This window comes from Aotus nancymaae, unplaced genomic scaffold (assembly GCF_030222135.1).
Source record: "Aotus nancymaae isolate 86718 unplaced genomic scaffold, 86718_ANA_hifiasm-v0.15.2.pri h1tg000011l, whole genome shotgun sequence".
In the NCBI taxonomy this organism is placed as follows: domain Eukaryota; kingdom Metazoa; phylum Chordata; class Mammalia; order Primates; family Aotidae; genus Aotus; species Aotus nancymaae.
In genome coordinates this window covers 48,487,994-48,506,363 of record NW_026988422.1, presented here as the reverse complement: position 1 = coordinate 48,506,363, position 18,370 = coordinate 48,487,994, and the positions used below count along the sequence as shown (strand labels likewise).

The 18,370-nt window shown below is 48.6% G+C and overlaps 1 protein-coding gene across 2 annotated transcripts in view; it reads right to left on the bottom strand.

Annotated features, from left to right (window-relative positions):
• PLEKHG3 (pleckstrin homology and RhoGEF domain containing G3) overlaps positions 1-18,370 on the bottom strand; it is a 74,052-nt gene that overhangs the window by 37,949 nt on the left and 17,733 nt on the right. Inside the window, exon 1 of one of the 2 annotated variants that reach the window (XM_064374933.1) lies at positions 4,134-4,181. The exons of the other annotated variant lie outside the window; for it this stretch is intronic. The gene's annotated coding sequence lies outside the window, so the exon portion shown is untranslated. Of the gene's footprint in view, positions 1-4,133; positions 4,182-18,370 lie in introns of those variants that run through there. 2 annotated transcript variants of the gene reach the window in all.

Here is an 18,370-nt window from a genome sequence, read left to right as displayed (position 1 = left end):
CTGAGTGTGCAGCCACATACTTTGGGGGTGGGGCAGAGGGGTAGATCTCACCATGACCACTTCCCTAGGCCTCACCCTCCACTGCCCATCCCTCACTTCCTGAGCTAGGGCAGGGTCCCCAGGAAGCCACTCACCACAGATTTTGACAGCGGTACTTTAGATTACACCCCTCCCTTCGAGGCCGTGGTACCAGCAGAGAGGGGCGGAGACTCATCAGATCAGCTGGGTGGAAGCGGCTAGGAGCTAGACTAGGAGCTAGGCAGACAACGCTGAGCTCTCATTGTGTCTGTCACTCTGTTACTTTAAATTCTGGTCCACGGTGAACCCTTATTGGAAGTCTTCCTACCCTTCTCAGAGCCTCCACCAGAATCCTCTAGCTACCTTTTTGGGCTTTCCTAGGACAGCTCCACCCACCATCTGCACCCTCCCCCACTTTCCCTACCCCTGGTCCTCTCCCACCAGCTGGCATCGACCTCCAGGAATAATTTACCTACAGGAGGCTGGGGGAGGGGTAGACAACTGTGAGGCAGAGTTGGGAGGCCAGGGAGGTGTGATTCACTGGGGCTGGCTGGAAGCAGGGGGAATTCCAGAGCAAGAGGGGGTGGTCAGGGCTGCCCTAGTCATCCTATCTGTGGGGGCACAGTGGGGGTGGCACATAGCACACACCTGGAAGTCCCATGTCCTCAGCCATCTGCATTCTAGGGTAGGGCAGGAAAGGCTCCCTAACTACAAAGTTTTTGCCAAGGTTTTCTATTTTCCCCTCCCTCTAATTCCCTACTCCTGCCCAATACCTAAAATGAAAAGCTTTGCACCTAGAGTCCTTAGCAATGACATTAACTATCTCATGCTAGCCCTGCAGAATTTGGTTGGAGAAATAATTTATGGAACCTCTCTATCATCTTTGCTAAGCATTCACCATGTCATCTCACTGTATGTGGTCATGATGCCGCATGTGGTAGGTATGATGACTAATTCCCTGCTATAGGTGAGTAACACAGCTCAAAGGAATTTAGCACCAAGTCAAAGCACACAGGGCTGGTGAGCTGTCAAGCCAGGGATTTGAAGCCAAGGTGTGTCCCACTCCAAACCCTGTTCCTCGATGCCACAGTGAGATGAACTGGGCTTCAGGGAAGAGAAGGCAGAGATGAAGGAAAATACCTCCTTCGGGCATCACCTCAAAAGTACCTTCCTCCCAGAAGCCTCCCCAGCCACCCTATCTAAACTATCATCTCAGCCCTTCCATGACAATTCACACCTACCTTCCCTATCATATTTTTTATTTCTGATTATCCCTAATGCGCTCCCTATTTCAACCTTTATCGTCACTCCTGCTGAAGTCAGTTCTATGAGGTCAATAATTATTGTATATTTTCTTCACTGCTGTGTCTTCGGCATCTAGCATTCATACAGAGTAGGTGCTAACTCCTTAACTGTTAAATGAATGAAGAGTATTTTAAAATAGAACTAAGAGGCATGAGTATTGGCGGAAAAAGTTGAACCATCCATTCAGAGGAAGAAAGGAGAGATGAGAAAAGATGGTGTGGGAATCTGGCCAGAGGTGCATCGGGGGGCCCAGATGAGCTTGACAAGAGGAAACGAGGGTCTGCCAGGTCTGCTAGGGGCTCCAGTAGCCCCTTCCTGCTGGCAGTTGTGATTTCCAGCTGCCAGGGCCTCAGCTGGAGGGCTTCTGCTGGGGAGGGAGGGAGGAGTAGGGCGGGCTTGCAGCCACGGAACAAAGGCCTGTGGACATGCAGCTGGCCAGAGAGGCGGGACAGAGCAGTCGCCTGGGCCCGAGGGGCGGCCTGGGATGGGGGAGGGGGCACAGATGAGAAGCTGAAGACAGCCCTGAGTGCAGCTGCAAAAGCAACACCCTCCCAGAGTCCTTGCAACCCCGAACACAACAGAGAGTAGCCAGAGGGTTTCGCTTTTAACCCTCCGAGGCCAGGGCGGCCTGGGCCTGTGGCAGCACCCCCAGGCTTACAGCTGGAGCCTTCACAAGGTTCTGGGAGCCAGCAGAAGAGAAGGGGCAAGGTATACATCTGCAACACAGGCGCCTTCCCCCTCCACCCCGGTCATCTCACAAGCCGTGGCCTTTGGCCTCCTCCAGCGCAAACAGTGACCCTGGGATAGCAGTGGATTTGGTAAGGCAAATGTTTACTCTGGAGCTGAGCTATTAATAAGACCAGGGTGTTTTAAACATCCACCAGTGGCTCCTAGTATCTAACATTTCCTTGTGGCACACACATGGGACATAGCCAGCAAATTCTAAAACCATTGGGAGACTCCCTTCCCATCCACTGTGAGCCCTTTATTTTTAACAGGAGTTTATAGAGCACTTTCCACAAATGAGGCTTCCTTTGATCCTCACCACAGCTCCTATGAGGAAGAGCAGGCAAGTAATTCCACTTTATTCATGTGGAAACTGAGTCAGAAACGATAAGTGAATTGACCAGATCATGTTGGAAAAAACACAGATCAGACAATGAGGAAATCTGAGCTCTGGTTTCTACATGGCCAATAGGGTCCAAGGCTCAAATCACCTCTCCCCTCTGGGCTCTGCCGCCTTCACGAGTAAATGGAGTAGGCTAATCGGAGGGGCCTTCCAGCCCAAGTGACTCTCAACCTTCAACTCCGTCCATCTTCCATGCTATGCAGAAGAGCCAGGTCTAAAACTCAGGCAGAGACCCGTACCGGACTCTCAGTCCAGTGCTCTTTCCAATTCCCCTGCCATGCAACTTCTAATAAAAGGCAGTAGAAAAGCCCCCCAAAGCAGCTCGTCCACACATCACTCCCTCAGCAGCTAGGCCTTGGCCTCCCAACTCCCTGCCCTATCCCCAGGGCAAGTTACCTAGGGAGCCAATGGGTAGCCCCATCTTCCAGGAAGGGAGTGGGGGACAGCAGGTGTCGAACGGGGAGGTGACGCCATTCCATCCAGGGGGCCAGCCCAGAACCACAGGGGAGAGATGAATAACAGAGAGATAAATGTACACTTTTGGTTCTTCCTAGGTTTCCTCCTGGGGAACAGTTGGGGTTTAGCCACTCAGGATTCCATCCTTGTCCAACAAAGGAGAGCCCGGAAAGCCTCTTTGCTGAAGGTTAGGCGGCCCGAGGTGCTCAGCGCGGGCCCCTCCCCCGCTCTGGACTGTCATTACCCTCCCTGCTTATTATTTCTTGAGCAAGGGCCATGTGACTGGGCTGCGTGCAGAGGCACGGCTGGGGAGAAACTGGGAACCCTCAGTCCAGGGTTCCCCGTAAGGTGAATGCAGTGTGGGTCTCCTGCTGGGGGCCCCAGAGCAGGGCACAGGAGGCACCTACATCTGCCAACAGATTAGCGAGTGACTCTTCGGGGGCCTCTAACACCACCCTCCCCCAAAGCCACACCTCTCCACCTCCAACCATTCCATTTTCCCCTCCGTTCTTCCTTTTGTGTTCCAAAGTCGCCCCAAAGAGATAAAGTAGCTATCTAAACAACGCCTTAAAAATTTAAGCTTGCACGCCTTGTCCAGGCTTTCCAAACCAAAGGGCTGAGAGAAGGGTGGGAAGAACTAAACGGACTTCAGGAGTGGGCGAGGTCGAGGCGGCCGGTGGCCTCTGTGCTTTCCCCTCCCCGCTTCTGGCCCCGACTCCCCTCGCTCTCGGACAGGTAGCCGAGATTCCCAACAACCGCGAGCACCGCGCGACACCAACCCGGAACAGGCTGCAGGCGCCTCCCGGGCAGGCAGGAGCAGAGCTCGGATCCCCGCGCAGAAGGGTCCGCCCGCCCGGCCCACAGCTCCAGCCAAACACCAGCCGTCGGGCGCGCGCGGCCTCGCGGGCTTCCTGGATTTCAAACTGAGCCTCTCTGGAACCACCCGGCGCATTTGCCCCTTTTGTTTCCGGTGTGGAGGGGAAAAAAGGACAGAAAACGCCTCCCCGCACGACCCTCCCGCGCTCGCACCCTCTGCGGCAGGGTGGCCCTGGCAGGAGCCCACACAGTCCCAGACCCTCCTCGGTCGCCCGGGTCCTCATCCCGCAGGCGGCTGGCACCGGGGCCGCGCGGGGACAGGAGCCCCGGCGTGACTGCGGGCACCGCCGCTCGGCGACTGCAGGCGGCAGAGCGGAGAAGGGAGAGGGGAGAATCCAGGGACACTCACCGAGCGGTCGCCGCTCCGCGGGCTCGGGACACGCACTGGGTGCGGGGCTACCCAGGTGCCGCCGCGACGCGGGCGAGAGTTTGAAAGTCGCTCTCGGAAGGGGCTGAGGCCGTCTGCCGCTCCCGCCCACCGCCAGCCCCTCCGCCCGCCCGGACGCGGCCCCCGGGGACCCCAGCCAGCGCGCGGCTTCCCAGCGCGGGGCAGGAAGTCGGGGAGCGGAGCCGGAGCTGCAGCGGGAGGGCGGGAGGGAATGAGGGAGTGAGGGAGGGGCGGGCCAGGAATTTTTCCTGTGGGTGGAGACTTCGGCCCGCGGCTGCGGTCCAGCAATTGGCGGCTCCGCGGGGGCCGGGGAACCTTCGCAGCGCCGCGAGCCCGAGCCGGGGTGAGGCTGCGGCGGCGGCGGGGGCCCGGGTGCGGCTAATGATTAACGCCCGCAGGGTGATGAGCGCGCACCCCGGCAGGGTCGGTCCCGCCAGCCGCCTGCCGCTCCCGGGCAGCCTAGATGCTCTAGGATTCCAAGACGCACGTGGTAGGGTCACCCTGGTGTCACAGACGTGCTACCACCGCCTTCCGAGAGCGCACGGATGGCCAGAGCGTCCCCCTTGCACGGACAGGGAACACTGGGTCCTGCGAAGGGGGCTGAGGGCTTTCCCAAGTGGGATCGGATCTGGGGGTCCTAATCCTACCAGAGCAGGCCGTCTCCACTCTTCCAAGTCAGAAAGGCATGTCTTGAATTCCTCACCATAACTCCGTCCCTGTGACGCTTTACAGAGATAAATCCAAACCTCCGAAAAGCTGACGGGGAAGAGATAAAGCAGATAACTTGAAGGCAGCTCAAGGAACTGTTAAATAGGAAAAATAAGACACAGAAACCTGGATGATAGAGGACCACTTTTTTAAAAAAAAAAAAAAAAAAAGAGAACCGTTTGTCTTTATGTCTCTGTATATGACCGTGTGCGCATGGAAAGGTACACACCTGGAAACTGGGGCAAGGGGTAAGGATGGTGGACAGGGACATTCAATACAGACATGTTGGATTTTGAGCAAGAGCATAAATCTAAAAACTTGTAATAATTCATCAATAAAGATCCCGAAAAAAACGAGGCTGTTCCCTACAAGCCCGGAGGAGGGAAGCCCAGGCTGGGGCCCCGGAAGAGGAGCAACGCCCACTGGTAAGACTTTGTCACTAGTTCCTTGGGAGGAGGAATGGGATACTGATATCAGAACCACGGGGTGTATTTGTCATCCAGGTGTAGGGCAAACGATTTCTAGAAGTCTCGTTTAAAATAAAACAAGCGCCCGCCCCAAAATGTTACTCTGGGCAAATGCAAGCTCCAGGTGATCTACTGCGAGGGGAGGGGCGGGGCTGGCGCGGAAGGAAATGGCTTTCAGGTGACTTTGAAACTGGATCCTGGCAGAGGGTGGGGTGAAGGCAGCGTCCAGGCTCCTGACTGCGGAGGAAGCGGTAGGCGCTCGGTCTGGCAGGCCCAGAAAGCGGGGCCCACATTCCTTAGGGAGGGAGAGTGTGTTGGAGGCTTGCAGAGCCCCAGACTCGCGGACCGCGAAGGTGAGAGCAGAGATTCCTCGGAGATAAATCAACTTCCATTAGGGCTCCACTAGACCCCGCCGGCTAGGGGAAAAGTGACAAGTCCCCCTTCTGGCCTTCCAGGATTTGTCCTCACCCCTTCCAACATTAGGCTTTCACCTTTTTTGTTTGTTTGTTTCTGCCTTCTTATCACCTGAATCTTACGAATGCCTTCTGGTCCGCTTCAAATTCAGCTTCCAGAGAAGCCCCCTGACTTAATTAACTAAGCCACTTGTGAGGGACCCTTCACGCCTTAGCCAGGGCACGTCACAGTGTTAGTGACAGTCATAACTGTCCTCCAGTGAATGCTCACCATGCAGAGGGCCTGTGCTACACTCTTCACAAACTGTGTCCCAGGATCTTCACAGCCATCTTGCGAGGTACAAGGTATCCTAATCCCCATCTTACAGACAGAACACTGAGGCTTAGAGGCATGGAGCAACTTGGCAAAGATTTTATAACCAGCAAAAGCAGTGTCAGGCAAGTGCCTAGGTGGGTCCACCATGAGACTGCTTACTATGTATTAGCCATTCTTCTAAGTGCTTTACAAAAACAATTGCAGTAACAGAAAAAGAAACTGAGGCAAAGTCAAAGTCACACAGCTAGTGGGTGGTAGACCTGGAAGTCATAACACGGAATTCTGTTCTTTATCACCACTGCTTCCGGTTTCTCTCTGACACTTGTTATACCCAATTCATTTGATTATAATATCTTGTATTGTTTCTATTAATAATTGTTTTAGTTTTACTTTATATCACCTACTTCCTAAAAAGATTGTAATCTCCCTCTGGTAGAAGTCATATAGGAAGCACTCAGTAAAACTGCTGAATTCAGCTGAAACAGCCCAAAGAGCTTGTGAGAAATCGCAGTCTCACCTCTAAGAATAAAACCCTGTGTCCAGGGCCAGAGGCTTCAGGCTGCAGTCCCTCCACAGCTCAGAGCCTCTTCCTTCCCATCAGTTCTTGTTGCAATGGCCTCACCCTGCTATTAAATCATTTATTGTTATAATAATACCTTGTGTCTCAGTAATGCCTTTAATCCAAGATCTCAAGGTGTTTTAATAAATACAGGTGAATTCACTTTCACAGTACCCCAGTGAGATGGGGAGATGGAGGTATGTGCCCCACTGTATGAGTGAGAAAACCAAGACAACAGAGAATTGAGGTGACTCACTATGGAAATCCGTGGCAGCGTTTACTCCCCCATCTCTTTCCCTCCTCCTTCCTAATTCTTGGCTGCCAAAACTTGCATGAAAATTTCAAATCCCAGAGACAAAAGCCTTTGAGTTTTCATAATAAAGGACATTTCCAGACTGTCATTTCAGCTGTTCTATTGTGGCAGACCTCAGGAGAGGGAGGGAATGTAAACCCAGTAAAGGTTCCCTGGGGCTCTATGCTCCTGGCTCAGAGGAGCCATGCCTGACTGGGATGGAGGAATGAAACCTCAAACATGGAGAAAATTCCCCTCAAAGGTGACCTGAAAAGCCCCACCAAGCTCTGAGATCTCAAGGCTTCCAGAGTTCCGAGTTGCGTTTTAGAAACGTTTCTCAAAAATATGAGCCACATGCAACAAAGGAAAAAAATAGTTAAATTGAACTTCACAAAAATTTAAAACTTTTACGCATCAAAGGACATCAAGATAGTGAAAAGACAACCTAAAGAATGGGGGGAAATTTTTGCAATTCACATATCTGATAAGAAACAATGGAATACATAAAGAAGTCCTACAATTTAATAAAGGCAAATAACCCAGTTTAAAAATGGACAAAGGATCTGAATAGACATTTCTCCAAAGAAAACATACAAATGACCAATAAGCACAAGAAAAGATGCCCAATAGTGTTTGCTATCAGGAAAATGCAAATTAAAAACAGTGAAATACCATTTCACACCCACTAGGATGCCGATAACCAAAGGCAGGTAATAATAAATGTTGGCCAGGATTTGGAGAAATTGAAACCCTCTTGCGCTCCTGACAGAAATGTAAAGTGGTGCAGCTGCTTTGAAAAACAGTCTGCAGTTTCTCAAAAGGTATTTTTTGTTTTTTTGAGACAGGGTCTCACTGTGTCACTCAGACTGGAGTGCAGTGGCACAATTCAAAAGGTTAAACATAGATTTACGATTTGACTCCACAGTTTCACTCCTAGCTATACACCCAGGAGAAATGAAAACACCTGTTCATATAAAAAGTTGTACACAGCTGTTCATGGCAGCATTAATTCATGGCTAACACATAGTAACCAAAAAGTAAAAACAACCAGGTCAGGAGTGGTGGCTCACACCTGTAATCCCAGCACTTTAGGAAGCCAAGGTGGGAGGATCACTTGAGCCCAGGAGTTTGAGAACAGCCTAGTTAACATAGCAAGACCATCCCCCTCACCTCTACAAAAAAAATTTTTTTTTAATTAGCTGGGTGTGGTGGTGCCTTCCTGCAGTCCCAGCTGCTTGGGAGGCTGAGGCAGAAGGATCACTTGAGCCAAGGTGAAGGATGCAGTGAGCTATGATATGCCACTACACTCTAGCCTGGGTGACAAAGCAAGACTCTGTCTCCGAAAAAAAGAAAAAGAAACAACCTAAATGTTCATCAAATGATGAATGAATAAGCAAAATGTGGTATATCTGTACATTGGAATATTAGCCATAAAAAGTAATGAAGTATTGATGAACCCCGAAAATGTTATAGTAAGTGAAAGAAGCCAGTTACAAAGGACCAAATGTTGTATATTATCATTTATACGAACTATCCAGAATAGGCAAATCCATACAAACAGATAGCAGATTCCTGCTTTCCTGGGACTGGGGCGGGGATTGAGGAAAGTTGGAAGAAATAGAGAGTGACTGCTCACAGGTTCGGGATTCTTTTTAAGAGTGATACAAATGTTGTAAAATATTCTGATGGTTGCACTACTCTGAATATACTAAAAAACTTTAAATGGGAGGATTGTATGGTGTGTGAAATATATCTCAATAAAGTGTCCTTTTTTTTTTTTTTTTTTTTTTTTAATGTGAGCCACTACCCCCTGTTCCTGAGTGATGGGGGCTGCCTATAATCACAATCTATTAGAATCTATTAGAATCTGCTGGAATCTTTGGTGGGCAGGACCCAGCTCTGTGTTTCACCGGGGCACGCTGAATGAAGTTTGAGAATCACTGTAACACAATGTCTCAGAAGACTCAGGGATTCAAAGCCTTAGAGCCCCAGACTCTCTGAAACTAGAGGAAAAAAGAAGGTTTGTAACAAACTATGAAAGAGCCATAGGCCAGGCACCGTGGCTCATGCCTGTAATCCCAGCACTTTGGGAGGCCAACGCAGGCATATCTTGAGGTCAAAAGATCGAGACCAGCCTGGCCAACATGGTGAAACCCCCATCTCTACTACAAGTACAAAAATAAGCTGGGAGTGGTGGTGCATGCCTGTAGTCCCAGTTACTTGGGAGGCTGAGGCAGGAGAATTGCTTGAACCTGGGAGGTGGAGGTTGCATTGAGCCGAGATGATGCCACTGCACTCCAGCATGGTGACAGAGCAAGACTCCATCTAAAAAAAAAAAGAGCTGTAAGAATCGTGGCCTCTGGGGGAAGGGATCCCTTCCTGAGTTTCTGTATTAATAGCTTCTTTCCCCTAGTCTGGACTTAGCGTCAGAAAAATCTGACATCAGAAAGGGGAAGAAGCTGTGGCAGAAGGGAAAAGAAGACTTCTCCCCTCCTCCCTATATTGTTTACAGCCACTGCAGTGGGGAGCTCTTGAGGAAATGAACTGTTTGTGCTTGGGTCTACAGTAGAAGCATTTGTCAATCTCTTGTGGTTTTTCAAGAACCTGAGAGTCCCATGTGAACCATTGCTGGAGATTGCTTGTGTTCACCTTCGTTATCAGTAGATAAACCGGCAGTAGTCAGCATTTACAACACCGGAGACTAGGGAGTTGGCAGCGGACGTCTGCCTTTGATGATCTGGGGGTTGATTTCTACACAGGGATGCTGTTTCTCTGGCTGCGGGCTGTTGGGCTGCTTTTCTATTTGCTTCTCCACCTATAGGGAGATGAGGTATAAACATGGAACCATCATCTGTTTAATGCTAAAGTAAAAGATGTTCTGGGGTAGGTGTAGACACTATTGGCTGCAGTGGTGTTTGGATTGGTCTGTGTGCTTCACAGATCAATGTTAATATCCCCAGAAGACTTTCCACCCCTACCTGAGATTTTCAGACCTGGATGTTCTAAAGAATCATGTGGAAAATTTCTGACTGGGGACTGATGTGGACCCAGGAATCTGCATTCATAATGGGCAGGTGATTCAGATGCAAAAGAGATAATTCCACAGTCCAAACTTTGACAAAAACTGGTGTGTGTATTCTGCGTGTCTATTCACCTCTTGGTGCTTTCTCTTCCCCCACTCCCACCCCCAGTTACAGGGGACTCAAAAGCCCTGCAATCCTTTCCAGTGCTTCAACTATAAAAGGGCATTGCTTTTAAGAGCTCATGATGTTGAAATAAATCGGGCTATTATATTTAATCAGATGGAAGAGTTCCATCTTGATTCATGTGAAATGCTTCATCTTCAACACCTTGGTGACAAGCAGGGCAGGGCACATCTACCAAGTACTACACTGTAAGCCTCAGAAAACAAACTGAGAGCTTCATTAGCAGTTAATTGCCCGGTTACTTGCAGAAGGAGGCACTTCTTCCTGACTGTAATTTTGGTTGTTGGTGTTTTCCTTTTAAACAGACCTATCTAGCTTGTTCAAAGAGGACAGGACAGCTGTGCTCCCCAGATCTGCACACCCTTCTTTTGGTTTCTATGCCAGGCCATACAGGAAACATGGGTTGGTTATAACCAGATTAGGGCAACTGGGACCCATTCCATCGTGTTTCCTAAGTCACCAGCAACTCCTCCTGGAAAAATGAGGAACTGGTCCAAGGAAGAATAAGATAGCCTTCTTTCACTCGAGCAGTGACTGAGCTCACAGATCCCACACAGTCCCATCCTCTTCTTGGCCTCCTGGCACTCCCATTGAAACCTCAGTTGCCTTCATGAGCTGTACTTCATGGAGGTCACGCTGGTCCACTATTTTTCCCACTTTCCTGCAACAAAGCTGCCATCTTCTCAGTCTTACAGGATTTCCAGGATCTCTTCTAATCCTGCAAGTCTTGGATTCTACCATCTTAAGAAACTTCAAACTGGACTTTCTGCTACAAGATCTCTTTATCCTTCACCTCCAAGTTTGTCTAGGGATGGTTCCCTAGCTTCATAATCTGGGTCCCTGGCTTCATAACCCCTCCTTCAGATACCCTCATCCCAGACCTGTGGCTATCTTAGGCCTGCTAAGAAAATTAGGGGATAAAATGGTGACAGGAACAGAGCTAAGTGCTTTGTAAGTATTCTCACCCCATCTTCACAACAATCCTTTGAGGCAGGTGATCATTCTGTCCGATTTTACAGATGATAACATTGAGGCTCAGAGAGGTCAAGTCACAGGTCCCAAGTCATATGGTCCTTAATGGCAGAGTCAGGACATGACATAGGACCCTCTGCAGCCTAAACCTATACTCTCAGCCAGCATTCTACCATCAAAATACCCGACCCCAGCTCCCAAGGAGCCAGCCACTAGGCCAGAGCAGAGAAGCCTGGAGTAACTGAAGCAAAATAAACCCAAAAAAGAAATGCCCCCACTCTGCTCTGCCCAACCAATCAGGTTTGAAATACCTTAAAGCTCTTCAGGAAGCCTTCTAGACTCACGAGTGAGTTACAAACTCGGTCCAGGGATTGGAAAATGTGTGACAGAAAGAGAAGAAAGAATGTGTTTAGGGTCATAAAGTTGATGAGTAGAGAAAAAAAGCAAAAGTCTCTAAATACTTTTGACGTCTCAAACTAGCTGGCTATAAAAGGGTGTGCCTGGCAACCACAGACTTTTATGCCCTAATCACAGCTCTGCTGTCTAACAGTCCTGCTGCTAGGACTCGAAGAACGTCCTGTCCTACCTTTCTGGGAGCAAAGCTGACGTTTACCAAGTGCTGCTAAGTTGGATGGGGAGTTGGCTTCCTACTGGGCTCACAGACTCCTGCAGACCTAAAGAGGCTGGAGGCCCCCAAATTGTCTCCAGAAACTTCCTCAGCACCAGCTGCCCTGTGTGCCACCCCTCCTCATAGAGGATCCTGATGTTTCTATGGCAACACTCCCTCCTTCCCTTCCCCTGTATCCCTGTGGCCCAGTGGAAAGGCACCTTCTCAGGTATGGGAGGGCTTTGCTGTCTCTTTGGGAGCATGGTGGTTAAGACACCTTAGCCATGGATGCCAGCACTGCTTCTTAGAGTAGCCACTTAATCTCCTTGTGCCTCACTCTCCTCTTCTAAGACTGGGGTTAGCAGTAGTACCTATCGTATAGTGTTGTTGTTTGGGAATAAATAAGAAAATATGTTTAAGATACTTAGAAAGAGGTTGCTAATAATACTATTTTTATTTCTGCTTCTAAGTGTTAGGTTCCAAAGCCCCACCTCAATATCCTAGTTTCCCTAATGCCACATGAAGTCAGCGCATCTTCTAGCTGAAAGAAGCCATAGAAGTCACCCTAATATAATTATTTTCTTCCCTATGTGATTTTCACACATACACATCTCTAAGAATGAAATAATAGCAGTAAAGTATTTAGCATGTGCCTTGGATATAGTAAGTGCTTAATAAATGTTAGGGGGTTTTGTTGTTTGTTTGTCTAGGTAAGTATGCACTCATCCATCCAGTCGTCACTTATTGAGCATCCTGGTGGCTGGGAGAGTACACTTAGTATAAGACATGGCATTTCCCCAGGAGAGACATTTATAACCAAATCAGAAAGAGAAGAGCCAGAAAACAAGTAGAGAACAGTTTAGGGCCTGACCGTGCCATTTTCAGATGTGACTATTACCATAGCTGAAAGGAGGAGAGAGATTCTCTCCCTTTTTAACAGTGACCCAGAATCCATACCTTCAAATAGTATTGTTTTTGAAGAATTAGGATATATGCTTATCTCAAGAACCTTCTTGTCACTCAAAAGTTCTTTACATTATTTTTAATGGCTTCAATGCTGGCAAATCCTGGACTTCTTAATGTTGGGGCAGGATGTATGGGAAATAGCAGAATGGCATTCAGACCCACGTCTGGTGGAAATGTCGTCTCTAGCTGTTTAAACTGGATCCAGAATGAGGAGCGACAGTGGAATGAGGATTCCAGTTTCTCTAGCATGCCCCCTGAGCCAGTTCCTGAGCTCCAAAGAGGAGCTGATTCAGAGTCACTCCCACCCTCCCCCTTCCCCTTCCCCACTCCTGCCCTTTCTCCATCCTCACTCCCTGATATGAAAGAGTTCTTTGGTAAGAGACCAGATAGCTTTAATAGAGGAATGCAGCCCACTGTCATCCTGGGTGCTTAAGTTGAGTGCTTATCTCTCAACTAAAAAGAACTGTATACACATTGCAATACCTCTCACATGATGACATCCTGGCTGTTTTCTACCTTAAAAACATGTTTTGGCCAGGCGTGGTGGCTCATGCCTGTAATCCCAGGACTTTGGGAGGCCAACGCAGGCAGATCACGATGTCAGGAAATCGAGACCATCTGGTCAGCATGGTGAAATCCCGTCTCTACTAAAGATACAAAAATTAGCTGAGGGTGGTGGCGCAAGCCTGTAATCCCAGCTACTCGGGAGGCTGAGGCAGGAGAATCCCTTGAACCCAGAAGATGGAGGTTTCAGTGAGCTGAGATTGCGCCACCATACTCCAGCCTGGTGACAGAGCAAGACTCCCTCTCAAACAACAAAACAAAACAAAAACCAACAAACAAACAAAAGACATGTTTCCACGCGTTTTCTAACCCCCAAACATTCAACAAGGTCTGTTATATGCCAGATATTATGCTGGCTTCTGCCAGGAACACAAAAGCATCAGACCCTGTCTCTGATGTTGAACTGGAGGGAGAGAGTAGCAAACTGTAAACAGTAAAACCACTGAAGTGCCATGCTACACAATGAAAGCAGACATCTATAAGGCAGTTCACAATTCTTTGATAATCATACTTTGATAATCGTAATTGGTAATAGAAGACAAAGGGTAGAGAGTTCACCGCAGGCTGAGGTGGTCAGAGGAGGCTTTGGAGGGGAAGGAGTCTAACCAGGGAGGATTTGGGGAGCTGAAGAGGAGAAGGAAATATTCCGAGCAGAAGGCAGTTTCAGGAAGGCAAACCTGTGAATAAGATTGGCCTCTGGGTCACTTGTAATTTCAGTCTGGCCATAACCTGAACTTGATCTTCAAACAGAGGTGTCCTCTCCACAAATTTTCTGCCCTGGTGACCCTATTACTTTTGTGGCAAATAACAGAGACCCAACTCAAACTAACTTAAGCAGAAAGGCATTGATTGTCTCTTACAACTGCAAGTGCAGGCACAGACGTCTATTCATTTGCAAAGTATTAAAACACAGTTGGTGTTAGAAGCCCTGAAAATATTTCAGGGCTCTCTTTTCTCTCCCTTTTTCTACTCTACTGAGATCTGCTTCACAGACTGGCTCTCCTGGTAAGGCAAAGAGGATGGCTGCTGGCAACCCTATACTCATAGCCTCTGAGCTCAGCAACCCAGTAGAAAGAGAAGAAGTTTCTCTCTGGCTTCCCTTCGTAGCTTCTTCTCAATATCCTGGACAAAGCAGGTAAAATGGATTCCCCAGTGAGGCCTGAAGCTAGCTGTCCTATGGGGAATAATTACAGCCATGGAGGGTGGACCCAAAAGACTAAAAGGATAACCTCTGGCTGGTCTGGGGAAGAAAGCAAGGCTGTGATATCAGCACAACTTCCGCCTCCTGGGTTCAAGCGATTCTCCTGCCTCAACCTCCAGAGTAGCTGGGATTACAGACATGCCCGGCTAATTTTGTATTTTTAGTAGAGATGAGGTTTCTCGATGTTGGCCAGGCTGGTCTTGAACTCTCAACCTCAGGTGATCTACCTGCCTCGGCCTCCCAAAGTTCAGGGATTCCAGGCATGAGCCACCATGCCTGGCCAAAGTTGTGATGTCTTACTCTGGAAAACCTCATCCCTGTTATAGACTCCCCAGAAAGACACAGGTCCCTGCTTCCTCCCAACCCCAGTGGCCAGAATCTTTTCACAGAGTAAGAAGAATTGCCAGGAGATCCTGTGTATAGACAGCAGCTGCCTACCACAAGGCACTGCAGCAGGGGTAGCACCAGGATAAACATCCAAGGTCATGTGATGTTTTAGAAAACCGAGATCAGAAGACCAGGTTAGGCTGGCACACCCTCATAGCCCAGAAAATACCTTAAATGGATTTGGTGATGAGCGGGTAAGCAGAACAGAATTCCTGCTGTAGGCCAGACCTCAAAGGGCTTGGGGGACAGCTTTCAGACTGTAGATATCACAGTCAGAAGACTTCAGAGCCTAATGCTGCCCTGGACTGAATATTAAGTGGATATTGGAGGCATTTCCACCCTGCTCATTCTCTGCTTTTGAATTCTCAATAGGCAGCGAGTTCTGGAGCCCACAGCCTAATGGAGTAGCAACTTCCAATTCTCCAGGTCACAATCAAAGAGGAGAAAAGGTAGCAGACACTCAGGGCAGCAGTGTCCTCCAGAACTTTCTGTGATGGTAAAATGTTCTACATCTGCAATGTCCCTTGCCACGTGTGGCTATTGAGCACTTGAAACATGGCTAGTATAACTGAGGGACTGAATTTTTCATTCTATTTAATTGAAACTGCAATAGCCACATGCAGCTAGTGACACTAAGCCTTAGCAAACATCCTTCCTCCACCTACCTCCAGGGCTTGGAAGGGAAAAAGACAGGATAAATTAGAACAGGACATCCCCATCAGTGATCAAGCCAGGAAAAGCAGATGGTGTAGAATGGGAAGCAGGGGAGACCCCAGGGTCAACCTTCTTCCTAGACACAGACAACAGTCGCCTGAACTCTGGCAAGTGTTACCCAGCTCTGAGAGTCACTACCTCAGAAAAGGACTTCAAAAAAGTCATCTGAGGCTACCAGGTGGCCCCAAAACCATGGTCCAGTGAGGAAGGAAATACCTTCCACACCTTCCAATAGCCCCACAGGAAATCTCCCCCGTGATTTTGGAGACCCCACATCCCATACTCTTCCTCCTCTATGGAAAGCATCTCACACTGTGCCTGAGGACCCAAGGTCACACATCCATGTCCATCAATGGTCAGGTCCCTCCAGGATTTCAGTTACACGTGTGTTAACTGAGTGCCTCCCAGATCATCAGAGGAAAAGCTGAACTTAAATAATTTCCTGTCCAGGAACAAGCTGTCACTTAACAGTGGGAAACCATCCAAGCTAGATAGTAGGAGTGACGCTGGGCTCCACCCACAGCCTCCAGCCTAGAAACGGGCCTGTTCAGGCAGGACAGCCAGGGACTAGATGAATGGGTTCTGCTAACCCAAGAGAGACCTAAAATAGTCCTGAAAAGACTAAACCAAATAGTGAATGAACAAGAAAATAAGATGGTTATTTCCATTAAACTCAGATCCCAGCTGCTCACAGCCACCGGAAGCCAGACCAGGACACTGGGCTGGTGTGGGCAGGGCTGGGAGAACCCAACTGTGGGCAATACTGCAGAGGCTGATGGACAACAAAAAGGACCATGTGCCAGGCTGATGCCAACTTGGCTCCTTCCTGTGCTCCTTCCCTGTCTCACTTTTCATCCAGCTTACAGGATCAACCATCCCAGGAGGTAGGACTTTGACTAACTCCCAGCTGTCAGGAGGGTGAAGGCAGGAACTAAGCTCATGGCCAGGCTTGCCCTGGCCCAGAAGGGACTTACACAAGTTCTGAGCTTTCTCTGATTATAGTTTCCACATCTATTTGGGGGGTGTCCTTTTTTAAAAATAAATTAAGCTTTCATGCCCATATTCATTGCAGCATTATTCACAATAACCAATAAGGGGGGGAAAACTCAAACGTCCATGGATGGTTAAATGGACAAAGAAAATGTGGGTCAGGGGCAGTGGCTCATGACTGTAATCCCAGCACTTTGGGAGGCCGAGGTAGGTGGATCACAAGGTCAGGAGTTCGAGACCAGCCTGGCCAACATGGTGAAACCCAGTCTCTACTAAAAATGCAAAAATTAGCTGGGAAAGGTGGCACACACCTGTAGTCCCAGCTACTCAGGAGGCTGAGGCAGGAGAATCACTTGAAACTGGGAGGTGGAGGTTGCAGTGAGCCGAGATTGTGCCACTACACTCCAGCCTGGGCAACAGAGCACGACTCTGTCTCAAAAACAAAATTAAAATTAAAAAACTTTTTAGGCCGGGTATGGTGGTTCACACCTGTAATCTCAGTACTTTAAGAGACTGAGGCAGGTGGATCACGAGGTCAGGAGTTCGAGACCAGCCTGATCAGCACGGTGAAACCCTGTCTCTAAGAAAAATACAAAAATTAGCTGGGCTTGGTGGCACACGCCTGTAATCCCAGCTACTCTGGAGGCTGAGGCAGGAGAATTGCTTGAATCTAGGAGGCAGAGGTTGCAGTGAGCTGAGATGGCACCACTGCACTCCAGCCTGAGAAACAGAATGAGACTCTGTCTCAGAAAAAAAAAATTAAAAAGAAAATATGATATGTACACAATGAAATTTTTTTTTTTTGAGACAGAGTCTCATTCTGTCACCCAGGCTGGAGTACAATGGCATGATCTCCGCTCACTGCAACCTCTGCTTCCCAGGTTCAAGCGATTCTCCTGTCTCAGCCTCCCAGGTAGCTGGGACCATAGGCACATGCCACCACATCCAGCTAATTTTTGTATTTTTAGTAGAGACGGGGTTTCACTATGTTGGCCAGGCTGGTCTTGAACTCCCGACTTCAGGTGATCCTCCTGCCTCGGCCTCCCAAAGTGCTGGGATTACAGGTATGAACCACCGGGCCTAGCCTACAATGAAATATTATTCAGCAATATTATTCGGAAATAATATTCCTGAAACATTATTCAGGAAGAAAATCCTGTCAATGCTACAGCATGGATAAAACTTGAGGACAATATGTAAGTGAAATAAGCCAGTCACAAAAGACAAATACTGCCGTATTCCATACTTTATGTTAAAGTATGTAAAGTAGTCAAACTCATCGAAACAGAAGGTAGAATGGTGGTTTCCAGAGGCTGAGGGGAAGGGGGAACAGGCAGTTAGTGTTTAGTGGATACAGAGTTTCAGTTTTACCAGATGAAAAAATTCCAGAAATCTATTACATAACAATGTGCATATGGTCAACACTACTGAACTGGAGACTTAAAAACTGATAAGATGGTAAGTTTTACATTTTATCACAATTTAAATTTTTTTAAATAAAAAAATCCAGCTTGGACAACAAGGTGAAACCCTGCCTGTACAAAGAATACAAAAATTGGCTGAGTATGGTGGTGCTCACCCATAGTCCCAGCTACTCGGGAGGCCAAAGTGGGAGAACGGCTTGAACCAGAAGGGCAGAGGTTGCAGTGAGCCTTGATCGCACCACCGCACTCCAGCCTAGGCGACAGAACGAGACCCTGTCTCAAAAGAAAAAGAAAAAGAAAATCCATAAAGCTTTTCATGTATTCTCTCTCTTTTTCTTTTTTCTGGAGATGGAGTCTTGCTCTGTTACCCAGGCTGGAGTGCAGTGGCACCACCTCGGCTCACTGCAACCTC